Source organism: Lipotes vexillifer, unplaced genomic scaffold, assembly GCF_000442215.2.
Source record: "Lipotes vexillifer unplaced genomic scaffold, Lipotes_vexillifer_v1.1 scaffold99, whole genome shotgun sequence".
NCBI lineage: Eukaryota > Metazoa > Chordata > Mammalia > Artiodactyla > Lipotidae > Lipotes > Lipotes vexillifer.
In genome coordinates this window covers 313,894-331,476 of record NW_006793908.1, presented here as the reverse complement: position 1 = coordinate 331,476, position 17,583 = coordinate 313,894, and positions in this window count along the sequence as shown.

Here is a 17,583-nt window from a genome sequence, read left to right as displayed (position 1 = left end):
AGAGCGGAAGACAAGTGAAGACAGAGGCAGAGACTGCAGAGATCCAGCCACAAGCCAAGAACAGCTGGAGCCACCTGAAGCTGGAAGAGGCAAGGAAGGATTCTGCCCTAGAGCCTTTGGAGGAAGTGCAGCCCGCAGACACCTTGATTTTGGACTTCTGGCCTCCAGAACTGTGAAAGAATAAATTCCTGTTGTTTGAAGCCACCAAGTCTATGCTAAACTGTTACGGCAGTCCTAAGAAACTAACATAAATCCTATTCTTTACAAAGTCAGTAAGTGGCAGAACTGGAATTTGAACCCAGAGAGTCTGGCATGAAGTCCTTGCTCTTAAGCATTACATTCATGCCTGAAATTCATTTCCTGAACGTCTACTATGTGTTGTGTGTATTAGATGCTGGGGATACAGCTCTTAAAAAAAAGAGAGAGACAAAGTTCCCCATGAAGCTTATGTGGGAACTGAGATTCTGAGAGGACAAATTATTTGCCTAAGGTCACACAGCTGGTGGAATTAAAATGTGAACTCAAGCATCCTGACTCCAGAGCCTGCCCTCTACTCTCTAAAACAGAAAGGGAGCCGGGGGGGGCGGGTAGGGGGCTTCCCTGGTGGCCCAGTGGTTAAGAATCCACCTGCCAATGCAGGGGACACAGGTTCGAGCCGTGGTCTGGGAAAATCCCACATGCCGCGGAGCAACTAAGCCCGAGCGCCACAACTACTGAGCTTGAGCTCTAGAGCCGGCGAGCCACAACTACTGAAGCCTGCATGCCTAGAGCCTGTGCTCCACAACAAGAGAAGCCACCGCAATGAGAAGCCCGCGCACTGCAACAAAGAGTAGTCCCCGCTTGCTGCAACTAGAAAAAGCCCGCACGCAACAACAAAGACCCAACACAGCCAAAAATAAAATAAATAAGTAAGTCTTTAAAAAATAAATAAATAAAACAGAATGGGAGGCACCGACCTAGGCCGTCTGTAAACTATAATTAAAGACAAAAAATGGGGAAGTGTGGCGAACTGCAGTAGCTATCCCCTTTACTTCTGAGCAGAGTCCCTGTCCATAGGGTTCACTCAGGCTGCCTTGTGATGGTGGAGCCAACTGGTCTACCATGAGGCAGAGATGGTAACCCTTTTCTATCTCTGCCAGCAGGATGGCCCAACCTCTGGGGAAAACACCTTGAAGAGGTGGTTAACATCAGCGTAGCCTGCTCGCAAGGGGCAGAGACATTTGACTTAAGTCTCCCAGCACCAGGGTCAGGTCTGCTCCTAAGTTTGCAACGACATAATCTGAATTGCACCTGGAGAACAAAATGACTTATTAAGTGAAACCAGATATCATTCCCCAGGTCCAGGGGTAAAAGCTCGAAGCAGTGCATCCGTACTTTCAATGAAGCAGAGATATTGTGCTCTGGGACTTCCCACACCTAAAGACAAACACACTGGAGAGGATGAAGGTGCCAGAAAGGGCCGGAAATGTGTTTCCAAATTTTTTTTCTTCCTTGGAGGAAAAAAAAAGTGAAAGACAAAGGTAGGCTAGCCTGCATAAATGTGGTGCAATTTCCTTTTTTGAATTGACTTTAACTAGATCAACTGCAAAAGCAAAGAAGGCAAAGAATGAGGGGAATCAAAGAAAGAAAGAAAAAGGGAAGGATAGAAAAAGTAAAAAGAGGGGAACAAACTAGGGAAATCCTTCCACAAAAGGGAAAGAAAAATATGAGGGTGAAGTGGCCAGAGGGGACAGTGACAGAGGAAGATAAGGAGAAAATGAAAGAGAGACAGAATCAAGATGGGTAGCCAGAGGAAAGGCAAGGAAGAAAGATGGTGATTTTCAGTGTCAGTTTCCAAATGACCCATCACGTGGGGCTCTGGCCACCCCCTCCCTTCCGCCACTGCTCAGAGGACTCTCTCTCAGTCTACTGAAGAGGCAGGAGGCTATCAGTTTACAAGAAGAGAGGAAGCAGAGGAGGAGGAAAGAAAGCAGACAAATTACTAAATGAGGAAGCCAATTACCCAGCACGCCATACTTCAAGCTGTCAGAGGGCTGCGATTCCTCAGGCACCTTGGAGCAAAGTGGGACTGAGAACTCTAGAGCTCGCTGCCATCTGGCCTTTCCAATAAGATAAGCAGCACAGACTTCCTCCGGCCACATCCCACAGCCGGCATGCTGAATGAGATCTTCCCAAATCAGAGACCGCTACGACAGTGCCACTGATCGCAGGGTCACAAAAGCAGAAGAGGCCTCCAAATGCAACTGCCCAGGAGTCGCTTTGGTTTCCTATTTGTACCAATGACAGGGCTTATTTGGAGCCTCCTGCTGCCTTCTCTACCAGCAACAAACATAAAAGCCAAAAGCAACAGACATCTGCTTCAGTCCAGAAGCCGAGGATGGCGCGGGGTGAAAGATCTTTTGTGTCTGCCAAAGGCCAGTCCCTGGAAGGCAGTTCAGCACACAAGTGACCTAACTGATGGAGAATTCTTTATTTTCACAGAAAACCCTTCCAAAGGTTGATGCAGCACCAAGTAAATACCACCTCATCTAACACACAGGCTGGCAGGATATCGGTGCACAATAGCAGTCCCCGTACAATCTGACATGGGGAGGTGAGGGCAGAGAGAGGTCAGACAAGGGATCAAAACGTCTGGAAAAGAATCCTGTTAGTCAGTGGCAGGTCCCACTTTGCAAGAAATACGAGTTCCAGAGAAGAGCTGGGGCACAGGGCAAACAGCAGAGGCTCGGTTATATAACATCTCCAACTCCAGCTGTGGAGACTTCCACAAAGTTTAAACTTACGGTACACTACATTTTCTCATTCCCTGAATAAATAAGTCATGTGACGCAGCTGGCTTGAATCTCAAGGAAAGCAAAGAGTCCCAGGAAAAGGGAATTGCTAGGTGTGCAGGGATAAGTTTACCTGTGGGATTAAAATACACTGACCTTTCAGTGATTTACCACATCCTTACATCCCCCTGAAAGCAGAAATGGTAAATCAGCCTGTCCCCTCATCAGCATATGCTGCAAAACTCTGTGAACGGCTCTCTGTGAACGGACTACAGCTCTGGGAAACATTTCTAGCGGCCGATCCACTCACTGTCATGCTCTACAAGGTAAAACCGATTAGTCACATTCGCAGTTTCTATAACAACGTTACTCAGCGTGAGGCCAGTGGCCTACCTGGGTCAAGATCACCAGGGGGACTTGTCGAGAACACAGGTGGCCGAACTGGAAGTTCTTGGGAACCGGGCTCCAGAATCTACACTGACAGAATAGCTCTGCTGGGGATTTTTTCCCACTCCCATGTTCGAAAAACCACTCTTCTGTCACATGCTGTCTGTGGAACCCTTCCTGCTTGCCCTCCGTCTGTCTCATCCACCCTTCCATCTTTCCTCCCTGTCTCCATCCATAACAGCCTTCCCATGAGGTGCTGCGTTTAATGCTAAAGGGATCTAAAACCTGGAGCTCACACTGAAAATGGCTGCAGCAAGGAACACTCACCAGTGTACACATGGTCCTATAACTTGACGCTAAAAGCTCCTACAGGTCCAGAAGAAGGTAAGCTTGGCTCCCTTGTGTGAAACGCAGGGCTTCTAAGATATTCATGCATTTGAGAAAACGAAAACACTAACAATCACAAGCAAGACCTTGTCACTTTTCTGGGCAATCTACTGCGGGGAAAAAAAAAATGTATAAACAAAAACACGTTTATCAAATTTGCCAATAATTCTTAACTCCCTACACTGCTCTTATTTAGTTCTTTGATTGGGACACACAGAGCATAGCCCCCTTCATGCCATGTGAGGAAGAAATAAATCCTCTTAGGTCTGTGCCAAGGCAGTAAGTCTGCTGCCGATTGGAGAGACCCTTGCAGAGACCAGGGATTTCTCACACACGGGCAGAAGTTTCTCTGAGCCTGCATTCTTCACTCCGAGGTGACAAGAAGAGAGTGGCAGAGATAGCTGCAGGGAATGGACTTTGCAGATGGTCATGAGACCGTTCTGTGCATCCTCTCTTCTCATTATATCAACATGGTCCATGAGAAAGGAAACACAGTAGCTGTGAATTACATTCTAGCCCAAAGTGAGATCCCAATACCTTGCTTCAGGGAACACCGACTAGATATTCTGCTGTTTGGGTAACAGGTGCTGATACACTTTATCAGTGCCCTGGTGAGCTGAGAAGCAATTTCCGTCTCTGAAGAGGAACTCATTCCTGAGATTCCCAGTGGATTTCCATCTTTCTGTGACATCTCCTTCGGCCTCCAGTGGCCCTCCCCCGTCTCCCTCTAACTTTGCATGAGTTCGCAGGATTCTGTCACTGTCCTTTCCAGGTTCACGGTCTCCTTTTCTCTTTTCCACAACAGTGCCCTTCACCGCCCTCCTTCCCTGCATCTTTTCAACCACCAGAAGCTTTCATATGAGGATGGAACAAACTTCTTGCCCAAGTTTTGCATGAATTTTAGTTCTACAAATAAACAGGGGAAAAATTCTCCAAGAATTCCATGTCAACCATAAAACAGGCTTATGAGGAACACTGGTTTCCTCTCAAAGAAAACGCCTGCACACAGTGCATACCATGGAAGGTTCCGGAGATGGCAGCAATGTGGTTTCAGCTCTGCTGATCCAACTTAAACAAGAGAGAAATTGACCAGAAGGAAACCCTGTCTGATAACTATTAAAAATTCCATTGCTTGGTAAGAAACAACTTATTTCCTGTGAGGTGGGATGCTGGGCATGCCATCAGTTTAGGCGTAGAGCAAATCTGCCTCGGGAAAGAATCCATTGGTCATACAGTCAAACGCTATTGTATTTCTGCCCATTTGGATTTTGGACAAGGCTACCCACCACGCTGGTTTTCAAACACTGTTCTACACTTGTGCTCTCCATGTGTCTGTCCCACCGACTCTAGGCCCTGACTATATAGATCAGTGTGTCAGATCAAGAAACATTAACAAACAAACAAAAAATTCAAAAAGCTTGAAAACCACTAGCCTAGCACAATAGTTTCCATGGGTTTTCAGGTGCTCGGGCCAAGACAAAAATGGAAAAAAAGAGGAAATCACTCAACCTCAATACCGCTATCGACCACATCAGCGATGTGGCCTGAAATCTAGCAAGAGATTATGCTGACTCTGGCAGTCGCCAGATATTTGGACCAGCATGGGGTGGGCTAGAGAAATGACTTTTTCAGGGAGACAATTTTCACTGTCTTTCCCTTTTCTTGATTTATAATAAGCGATTTCTCAGAAAACTCTCAGCAGCTGATACACCTAATAAGAAAAGCCTCTGAAGACTGAGGCTCTGCATTTTTAGCATAGCAGGCTGAACTAGAGACTTCGAAGGTCTTGAGTTCTATCATCACTTTTAACTGCCTTAGCTGGCTGTCTCTGTGACCTGTTGTCAACATCAACCTTCAGTGAACAGCCAGTGGGTGGACTCTTGAAACTGTTCTATCGGAGCAGATCCAGGAAGCTCCCTTAAAAACAGGACAGGCGGGGCTTCCCCGGTGGCGCAGTGGTTAAGAATCCGCCTGCCAATGCAGGAGACACGGGTTCGAGCCCTGGTCCAGGAAGATCCCACGTGCCATGGAGCAACTAAGCTTGTGCGCCACAGCTACTGAGCCTGCGCTCTAGAGCCTGCGAGCCACAACTACTGAAACCTGCGCACCTAGAGCCCATGCTCCACAGCAAGAGAAGCCACCGCAATGAGAAGCCCTAGCACCGCAATGAAGAGTGGCTCCCGCTCGTCGCAACCAGAGAAAAGCCCACGTGCAGCAACGAAGACCCAACACAGCCAAACAATAATAAGTAAATAAAATAAAATAAATTAATTAAATAAAACAACAATAGGACAGGCAGTTTCTCAGCAAGAACAAGGGGAGGGTTAGGGGTTTGACGTATATTCTCTCCAATTAATAATGGGAATTCTCGGGCTTCCCTGGTGGCGCAGTGGTTGAGAGTCCACCTGCTGATGCAGGGGACACGGGTTTGTGCCCCGGTCCGGGAAGATCCCACATGCCGCGGAGCGGCTAGGCCCGTGAGCCATGGCCGCTGAGCCTGAGCGTCTGGAGCCTGTGCTCCACAACGGGAGAGGTCACAACAGTGAGACGCCCGCGTACCGCAAAAATAAAAAATAAAAAAAATAACGGGAATCCTCAGTTTTTAGAAAATCTTGTTTATTATAGGTCTTGGCCTTGAAACTTTCTAGAAAACCACCTAAAAGCATCAGAAGGACAAGTTTGTGGCTCATCACTTGTCCACATGTAAAGAGAGCATAGTTATGCAAAACTGGGGAAGGGGAAAAGTAGCTATTGTTTTCCACCCATATTGCCCGCAGCCCCCAGCCCCCAATCTCCTCTTTCAGCTTCTGGACTGGTGATTTCTCCGAAATACTCAACGTCACCTTCATCATCCTCAATCCTCATTTTTGAGCCCTTACTGTGTGCCTGGCATTATGTTTTATACACATTGCCTCATTAACTCTCACAATACACTTGCAATGTAGACCATCATTATCAGCATTTCCAGGTGATAAATCCACGGCACAAAATTTTTAAATGACAACCTAGGTCACAGCTGGCAAATGATGGAGCCAGGACTCAAAGTCACTACAAAACCTGTGCACTGAAGCAGCACAGAGACAAAGGAGGTGTTATCTCAATTTACCCAGTAAAGGTCAGGCTGAATGAAGTAAGACAGAAAAAAAAAGAAATAGAGAAAAGTTTGAAGACTTGACTTTCATTTATAGCTAAGCCAAACCAGATGCAGTGGTACAAAAATTATTATTACAATTTGAGGGGATTTCAGTATACCAGGCGAGGAATTTATGAGTAAATAGATTTCTTGAATCAAAAAAAAAGGGTAGAAAACGATTGATTTCTTTAGGGACATAATGTTGGGAACCTTTCCCTTTGAAGGTTCCTGGGTCTGGCCAGGAATATGAAAGGCAAATTAAAATATGAGAGGCATGTTAAAGGATTTCCCTGGAAGTCCAAGTTCTCTTTCAGTAAACTGAGTTGCCTAAGAAACATCTGTCAAAGGTGACTAAAGACGACAGGAAAACTGATAAGAACATGCCCTTTGGTGTCATCTTTGAGGACTTTTAAGAATCTATAAGTAGTATTGTTAGAAGTGATCAGAAAAGAGTTTTCATTAATAGTTCAAAAAAAAAGAGAGAAAAGAAAAGAAAATCAAACCTGCATTTATTTATCCTTGTCTTTTGAAAGATCCAGTGCAAGAAAAATATTCCCGTTGTCAATAACCTCTTCACCCTGTCTCTTTAGCACCAAGCCCCTGGATCAGAAGTATGCAGTCTGGCATACACAAAAATGGTAAGAAATTATGATATCCCTATTTGTTATCTACAGAGATGACATATGTTTCAGACTGCTCTGAAGATTATGAGGATGTTAGTGATGGGATTATTAACTTGGTCCACAAATGATTTGCAGACCTAACAATGGGCAGCATAAGGCACTGAACAGGTTAAGGTGATCTGGTGGACAGTACAGAGAATGCTTCAGTCCGACAAGAGATCACCAAAGAGACCTGACTCCTGTGTCTAAAATATATACGGTCTTTGTTGCTCAGTAGAGTAAGTGGGTTAAATCTCATTGATGGAGGAGGCTCCAGCCTCAGCTCAGATGGAAGGGACAACCAACCCCACATCACATGACAGACGCAAGTGCCATCAGGAATTTTCCCCACCTACAGCCAGGACACCCCCACACGTATACAGTGACCACAAACAGGCAGATCTGGGTTTGCAGGGTGACATATACATACTCACACATACACACTACCAAGTATAGATACCCTTAAGCACATGCCAGCAAACATACATTGCATGTGTCATCCAAAGAACAATGGTTTTCCATGGCGGATGAAGGGCCAGATTGGGGCTGGAAGGCAGCCTGCCCCAAAGTAGTAGGCATAGAGAACTGTGCCTCTCAAGTCCACAGAGTTTCTTCTGTGGTTTGTTCACAGTGAGTCTATGTTCCAGACCCCTCAAGGGTTCCTGCAATGACACATGGTTCCCCCAGACTCTAGGAACTTTCTGCTGACACTGCCTGGGGTAAATTATTTGTCTCCAAAGACCCTAGCTTAGGGGTATCCATCTTTTTCTTATCAGTTATCATGTCTTGTCCCTTCCCTATAAAATCCATTTATGGTAGAGCACACAGTCAATTGTCAAAGTTTACAAACTATTTTACTACGGGATGCCAACCATCTCAGGATGCCAGCCATACTCCGGATGGGTAATTAATTAGGTTAAATCCACATACTTGACAAGGAGGCATGTGTGAGGATATTTATTCATAGCACTGTTGGTCACAGCATAAAGTTGGAAACTACCTAGGGGGAGTGGATCAATAAACTATGATACAGTCAATCCAAGGAACACAGCGCTGCAGGTAGAAAGAATGAGGTAGATCTACACAGACTAACATGGAGACGCTCTAGGGCATTTTGTTGAGTGACAAAAGCAACTGGCAGAATAATACCTACCATATGATTTACATGTCATCATTTGTCACCATAAATTCATATGGTTTATATTGTCACACACACACACACACACACACACACACACACACACACAGACAAACGTATAGGCATATCAAGATCTGCAAGGCTACAGACCAATTTGAAAAACCTTAGGTCCTCTAAAGAATAAAGGGAAAGGGCCCTGGGATTTGGACTAGTGGTTAAAGGTGACTTCAGTCTTACCCTGAAATTTTCTGACTTTGTTTATAAGAACAATGTATTTGTGCATTACTTACATAACTAGAAATGATATTAAAATGTTTAAATAAATCAGATGGGTCTTTTCTAGCGATGGGGCCCCTCCCCCTGAACACACGTAAAAGAAACAAAATTAAGTACCTCTCCTCCACCCCCTGAGGGCCTACTGTGTGCAGGGCCGTGTTCTGTAAACTAGTCTCTTCCTTGAGCACAGAGCCCCCCTCTCTCAAGTTTCTTCACTCCCTAATACTCCCCACAGCGTATCTCCTAAGGCCAAGCCCTTTTCCCCTGGGGACCCCCAAACTCCTGAGCTCTGGTTTCCAAACTCTGACCCTGAGCCTCAGCCATCCCAGGAACTGACGTTCCAGGCACTCAGCTCTTCCACCATTAACCTCTGTACCACGTAACTACATTTACTCCACCCTTGACCTGATGGGGAGCGTTCCCAAGTCTACAAAGGTTAGGAATGGGGAGAGATATTCCCCACCAATCTCTCCCCACCCAAGTCTCATGGTAGAAAAAAACCCACAGTGAAACACAGATCCCATCTGAAAACTGCCCCCATCCCCTGCTATACATAGAAAGAGCAGATTGTTATTTTGAAGTTTGGGATCTGCTGACCTCCTTCCCAGACATCCAGGTTTTGCTCTGGCTGCAGCTGGAGAGAAAGGAGACATCCGACACTAATGAGATTTGGTTCTCATCTCAGCTTTAAATCATTTCTGCCAAGGAACACTCTCCGGGCCAAGGCTCAGCTTCATTCTTCCTTGATTTTTTAAAAAGGCCTATGGACCTTGCACTTGAAGGTCAGTTTCTACTAACTTGCCTTTCTCCAGTCTACCTCCCAAACCAAAAAATGTTAAAAAGCAAAATCCCAAAAGGCCTGGGGGCGGGGGTGGTTTGGCAAAGTGGCAGGTTTCTCAGGGAGAGAGAATTTGTGGATAAAGGGTTAAACATTAACACGCTTCCCTGGAAGGTCTCTTCTCCCCCGTTAATGGAGCCCAAGTGCAAACCTTGGCAGGAATCGCACATTAGCTCATGACAGGTGTAGGCTTCATGCTGGTTGCTGCTGCAATTCCAGCAAAAAGTCGGGGACATGGGGACCACTCCATGACACAGTAGGCTGGAACAGATTGCTTTGCAGAGATCTCTTCTGGCTGAAAAAATTCCCTGTAACAATTTCCTTGACATGCTGTCAGAACGGCCTGTTTCCAAGGTAATGGCTGCCGTGTGGGGACATAACAGACATCATCTGTGGTCTTCCAGAGACGAAGTCGCCAGAACAGCCCCGCTGCATTCTTCCAACAGAGCCATTCATTTATTCAGCAATGTTTATGGTACTGGGTCCCCTCGTTACACACTACCCAGAAGCCTCCCTTGCTCTCTGCATCACGATTTTGTTCACTTTTTACTCTAAATCAGGAATTGCAGACTCACACATCTATGGGAGCCAGCCAGATAATATAAATGACCGAAGCAGGCTAGTGACAACCAGAAGGGACCCTGCCTGTAGAAAGAGAGAAGCTACTCTCACCTCTAGTCAATAGCTGTAACTTCAGAATGCTTTTCTGGAAGAGTGTTTTGCAGATCTCTTCTGACTGAAAGTAAGTTCCTACACAATATCCTGACACAGTGTCAGGATACTCTGTGTCGTGGGCTGAACCATGTCCCCCTAAATTCATGTCTACCTGGAACCTCAGAATGTGACTTCATTAAGAAATAGGGTCTTTGCAGATGTGATTAGTTAAATAAAGATGAGGGCATACTGGATTAGGGCGGACCCTAAATCCAATGCCCGGTTTCCTTGCAGAGGAGAGACACAGAGACACAAACACACAGAGAAGAACGCTATGTGAAGACAGAGGCAGAGAATGGAGCGATGTATCTACAAGTCAAGGAATGCCAAAAATTGTCAGCAATCCCCAAATCTAGGAGAGAGGCATGGAACCAGCTGACTAGGAATGGAACCCTATTAGATTTTTTTTTTTTTTTTTTTGTCTTTTAAATGAGCAAAATCTTTCAATGAAAGAGAACAAAAGCAAATACACTTACGGGCCTTTGTGCTCCGTGGAGGTCTTCCATCTGAACTACCACAATGACTCCAAATCTATCCTGGCTCCTTTCAATCCATTCTATACACTGCAGCCCAAGGGATCTTTTGAAAACTCACATCAGATAATGTCACCCTTCTTCCTCAAATCCCTTAATGATGTTCACTGCTCTTCCAATAAAGAGTAAAATCCTTATCAAGGCCCATAAGGCTCTGCAGACTCTGGTCCCTGCTCCCCCTCACTCTCTGCCCTCCAGTCTCAATGGCTTCCTCTAGTGCCTTGCGCTCCCTGTGCTCTCTTTAACCCCAGGACCTTTGCACATGCTCGTTCTTTGCCACAAACATGCTCATCCCCCACCCCCACAACGTGCATATATACATACATCTGTACACACAGACACACACACACGCATACATATACACACTCCTCTCAGCTGGCCAATGCCTCATCCTTCAGCTCTCATGTTAGTCACCATTTCCTCATGAAAACTTTCCCTGACCCCTGCCCCATCTAAAGTTGGTCCAATCTCTCAGATACTCTCACGGTACTATGTCTCTTTCAAATCTAGAATCTCTCACCTAAATGCATGTGATCATCTGATTCACATCTGCTAGACCCCAATGTATCGTAAGCACCATCCCTCACACCTAATACGGTCCTTGCCACACGGTGGGTCTCATAGGAGGCACTACAGTGTTGTACCCCAAGGCGATCTGCATGCTTGATTTTCTCCCATTCCAGGTTAAACAGCCTCTACAGCCTCTACTCCAGTGGCCCTTGGCTTGTACTTTTATTATAGTAACAGTTCACATTTTGCACTGTTCTCTGAGGTTCACGTCTGTTTTGAGTCTTCTGACTATTGGCCATGCTGTGGGCAGGGATGACACTGTGTTCATCATTGCATTACCCAATGCACAGGATGAACTCCCTGTCTTAATATTTGTTGGATTCTTAAAGGCATATTTGAAACTTTGCCTTGAAATGACAGTAAGGAGGCCTTGCAGAGATGTGGGGATCTGTGTGATTTTGAACCCCTTCATTCACTTCCTTGTGCCTTAGTTCCTTACCTAGAAGATGAGGATAGGACAGTACCCACCACAGAGTAACACTGTCAAGGTGGAAAAGGCACACATGCTAGCTGTGGTTAGGGCTACCTTTTGCTGACAAGGTGAGTCAATGCTCTTCTTTACGTTAAAAATTCTAATAATAAGAGCAGCTAATTTTTTTCTAAGATGGAGATTCTGAAACATGGTTGAGGGTTGAGGGAAAGGCTTCACTGGAGAAGGAAGAATTCAAGCTGCAAAACAACTTAAGTACAACTGAGGGACCTGTTAGGGGAACCACTGACAGAATCCTCCCGCCCTGGCCAGGCCCGACAGTAACCACTTGCATGAGTTACCTTACAACAACAGGAGGTCCTGGTAAGGAACGCGGAACTTACAAGCTACCACCCACCGAAAGAATTTAGGAAAGGTCAAAAGGAGAGAGGAGATGCCAGTCCATATGTCCTACCAACCGCTGGAATCCATCTTGGGTGAGCGATGCACGCGCCACCAGGAAGGATCCTGAGTCAGAAATGATTGGCCAGAGACAACCCGGAAACTACCCTCATTACCATAAAACCCGAGACAGCGAGTCACGTGGCAGAGCAGTTCTCCTGGGTTCCCTGACCCTGCTACTCTCTGCCCGGTGCCCCTTCCCAATAAAGTCTCTTGCTTTGTCAGCACATGTGTCTCCTCGAACAATCCATTTCCGAGTGTTAGACAAGAGCCCACTCTTGGTCCCTGGAAGGGGTAACCTTTCCTGCAACAGACCTATTTCCCAAAAGTAGCAGAAGAGAGGGGATAAAAGGCACAAGTCAGGGAGGGGAGCTTTGGACCGGAGGGCTACTCCTTTGCAACGAAAGCCCTACTTTGTAGGAAGCCTTCATTAGCAATGCCCGGTTTCCCACTGCATGGATTCTCCTCTCTTGTAAATGCCTTGCTCAAATGGATCTAAACTCAGAGTTTTACCAGTTGTTCTCAACTGGGGGCTATTTTCCCATCCCCAAAGACATCTGACAACATCTGGAGCCATTTTTGATAGTTACATCTTAGGTGGAGTGGGATGGGGAGTGGGGGTGGGGGCGGGTTACCGCTGCCATTTAGTAGGTAGAGACCAGGGACACAGCTACACATCCTATGCACAGAACAGCTCTCCTACCCCAACAAAGCAGCAACTGGCCCAAAGTGTCAAGAGCGCCGAGGTTGAGAAACCTTGTTCCAGACCATTACATTTCAACATCTAGGGGTCCTGGACCTATACTCACAGACATCACATCACAGGCTTGGGTAATTTAGTTCCTGCGGCATTTCAATTAGCCCCTTTGACCAAAGAAGAGCCTTCCACAATAATCAGTGTGTTTTAAAACTTGTAGGAAGTTCCCTGGTGGTGCAGTGGTTAAGAATCCACCTGCCAATGCACAGGAAAGGGGTTCGAGCCCTGGTCCGGGAAGATCCCACATGCCGCGGAGCAACTAAGCCCGTGCGCCACAACTACTGAGCCTGTGCTCTAGAGCCTGCGTGCCACAACTACTGAGCCCGTGTCCTGCAACTGCTGAGCCCACACACCGCAACTACTGAAGCCCGCACGCTCTAGGGCCAGTGCTCTGCAACAAGAGAAGCCACCGCACCGCAATGAGAAGCCCACACACTGCAACGAAGAGCAGCCCCTGCTCACCGCAACTAGAGAGCCCGCACATGGTAACAAAGACCCGATGCAGCAAAAAATAAAAGTAAAAAAAAACAGAACTTCGTAGACCATAAAATAGTTTGCTCTGATCCAAACTAAATCTTTCATCTCTTCCAAATAGACCCCCAAATTCCCCATCATCCTTCAGAAGGGACCATGGAGCCTCAAGGAAGCCCAGGCTGTTCAGTGTATGCAGGAAATTTGTGATTAATCACTTCAACCTGCTTTACTTTAACAGAGATTTTCCTAGACCTGTTTATTGTTCCACTACTTGGCTGCTCTGGAGTTATCTATGACCGAAGTCTTAACATTTATTTGTAGAATCGAAGAAGGTATATTTTTACTCTCACATTCCCTTCCAAGTCCCTGAATTAGATTAGTGTGAACTTTCCAAAATAAATTCACCTTTGAGCTGAAACTAAGCATGGAAAGTTTCAGCCCAAAAGGATACCTTATTGGAAAGTGAGAAGCAAAGGAAAACGAGGATTATAATGGATATTTTAGTATAACTTCAGCACTCCCAGTTACAAAGAATAAAGTATTTGTTACATAAAGGACTCTCTAACAGAGCTGATGTATGCGATCCAGGGTAGATGTTCTGTCCCCTTTTCTTCAGACTTATTTAAGAAAAAATAACTGGAAATAAAGAGAATGGAAAAATCAGCAGGCACATGTGGATCTAATTCTGTACACTGTCACTGGTTAAGTCCCAAGGAAAGAATATCTTATCAGAATGAGAAAAGGCGAACCATCAAAAATAGGAAGGGAGACCTCTGATTCCTTCACTCCACAAACTTAATTTGTTGCACCATGACTGTGGTCTAGCAGCGTTTGTCGACAACTCAAAGTTAACATTTTATGTGGATGGCCACCATGAATTTTTTCCTACAGAAAAATATTCTCATAGGTCTGGGAGATTTGTAATATAGATAGATGTTAGGGCATTTGCAGTTCGTTTTTTCTCTTGATATTCAACATGGAAAAATATTTCCCAATCACCTCCAACCCCTGAAAGATTCAAAATCTGAACTATTCTAAAGTATGCACCTTTTCAAAACTCCATTCATAGCCATAACTGTGACTTTGCCCCATGAGACCCAAATAAAATACTATTAATCGATGCAGCATTAAAACTAGTGCAACAGCGCAACAATTTTTAAAACTGCAAAAAAAAAAAAAAAAAAAACCTCTCTCCCTCCCTCACACAGGCTCCATCTCTCCCTCCCTCCCGCCGGCTCCCTCCCTCCCCCCCCCCCCCCCCCCGCCCCCCCCCCCCCCCCCCCCCCCCGCCATAAAAACACACACAGTGTCTTGGGCAGAAGATGAATACATAAAACGCATAAAAGAGAAATTGCTCTAGTAAAGCAGTGGTTCTAGAAGCTCAGCCCTCTCCCCCTACTCCCCACCCAATAATCTTCTTTGTCCGCTACTGACTGTCTGGATAAACAAATACATGAAACAAATAGTTTCAGAATGAGTTTTTTCTTTTTTCTTTTTTCTTTTCTGTGGTACGCGGGCCTCTCACTGTTGTGGCCTCTCCCGTTGCGGAGCACAGGCTCCGGATGCGCAGGCTCAGCGGCCATGGCTCACGGGCCCAGCCGCTCCGCGGCATGTGGGATCTTCCCGGACCTGGGCACGAACCCGTGTCCCCTTCATCGGCAGGCGGACTCCCAACCACCGCGCCGCCAGGGAAGCCCAAGTTTTTTCATTTTTTTAAAATAAATTTATTTATTTATTTATTTATTTATTTATTTATTTATTTTTGGCTGCGTTGGGTCTTCGTTGCTGCGTCTGGGCTCCCTCTAGTTGCGGTGAGCAGGGGCTACTCTTTGTTGCACTGCGCGGGCTTCTCATTGCGGTGGCTTCTCTTGTTGCAGAGCACAGGCTCTAGGCTCGCGGGCTTCAGTAGCTGTGGTGCACAGGCTCAGCAGTTGTGGCTCATGTGCTCTAGAACACAGGCTCAGTAGTTGTAGCACACGGGTTTAGTTGCTCCGCAGCATGTGGGATCTTCCCAGGCCAGGGCTCAAACCCGCGTCCCCGGCATTGGCAGGTGGACCCTTAACCACTGCGCAACCAGGAAAGTCCCAGTTTTTTCATTTTTCAATGAAGTGAGTTGGCACCATTTAGAGCTAGTCCTTATTTTGGCCACAGGAGCATGAACTGATGTCTCCTCAATGAATTTTAAGAGCTCACATAAATAGAAATTACTGGGGAGTGTAATCTGGGCACGTGGATTTTTGTTTTTACTTCGCTGGACTCTGTGCCATTTGCTTTTTTATTATTTACCTCCCCCAAAGCAGTTTTTACCTTTTAGAAAATATCTCTTGAAGAAAAGTAATATCTTAGCGAGTTTCCTTTTTGTCTTTTGGTTAATACTTCTTTTCAATTGTTTGCCTATCAGCAAATGAAAAAAAATAAAAGCAATAAAGTCATTCTCCCTTTTCCTTCACCTATAATGTAACCCAACTACTACACATGTCTATGGAACTATTCAAGTTGATATACACTATATAGTTATAAAAGGGTCCTGTGCATTATCTCCTATACATTTTCATTTACATAGTCACCCACTGATGGTCAGGGTTGATTCTGTTTCTTTAGATGGCTAGAGAGAAATCCTCCCCTGCCATCATGGTCCCACGGATGTACCTCCCACTACCTCTTATCAAAGAAACCACATCCCCAGGGGGAGGGATAAATTGGGAGATTCAGACTGACATACACATACTACTATATATAGAATAGATAACTAAAAAGAACCTACTGAATACCACAGGGAACTCTCTGAATACTCTGTAATGACCTATATGGGAATAGAATCTAAAAAAGAGTGGATACATGTGTATGTATAACTGACTCACTTTGCTGTACAGCAGAAACTAACACAACATTGTAAATCAACTATACTCCAATTTTAAAAAATTAATTGAAAGAAAAAAGAAACCACATTCCCAGAAGAAGAAAGACAGATCCTCCTTCAAGGCAGGTCCATCTTCCCAGGGCATGTCTTTGGCACAGGCTACAAAAATCAAAACACTCATAACCTACAGGATATGTATATTAGGTAATTCTATGTTTTTTAATAAAAGCATTTATTAAAAATCACAGGGTCTTTAATTTATACTTGGAATGGGAAGACATCTTAAAAACTTTTTTCATCAGAAAGTGATCCCCCAAAATGCATATTATCACCAAAACAATAATCACCACCTCACATCTGTAATCCCGCCGAAGGAGCCTGTATAGGAGGAGTAGCAGCAGATGACAGGGGACTGCGGAAGCTCGTGTCCCCTCAAATATCCTTAGCGTTCCTCTCTAAGACGTGGGGGAGAAATCAAAGCAACTGAAATTGTGGCTTTTTCCTGTCCAGTGCTGGAAAACAATATCCCAGAGGCTATGCACCTTACCTAATGGTCCACATTTCCAGTGAGGCCGAATTCAGACAGTGCATTTGGATTGGCACGTGGTTTGCACTATTTTACTTTAGAGAAAGAAAAAAATTGAGCAATCCTGGAAGAACTCCATATTCTTCTTTAAAGAAAAAATAATTTTTAAGTTCCTCTTGAAAACTAGTTACTACTTTGAGCAGGAAGGAAGGGTTTGGAACAGCTGTCCCTGAGTGAGTTGGGAGAATGTTAATCACTGTCCCTTCTCTCCTGGACTTAAAGATTAGCTCACATCCCAGGCCTCTGCAAAAGGAAACCGCATACACTTAACTTTTGAGACAATCGTCAGGAATACTTCTGTAACAGTAGTAGCAAGTCAGCCGGATCTGAAAGACACTCGAGTCTGGAAACGTACCCTGAGGCAGCAAGAGCCCAAAGGGTCAGCGGTGGGCTGAGTGGACATTTGAGAAAAATCACTTGCTTCTTGACTAAAGCTCACCAGGAAAAAGTCAAAATTAACAAAAACAGAGTGAAAATTAAATTGCCACATAAATGGGAATCTCCACGAGCCAGAGTCGTCCTAGGCAAAACGACCCTGCACAGACCATGCTAGGTTAAAAATATATTAAATGTGATTTCCTCTGTACACTGTTAAGAGAGGAAGGCAAGATGTAGGGAAATACATA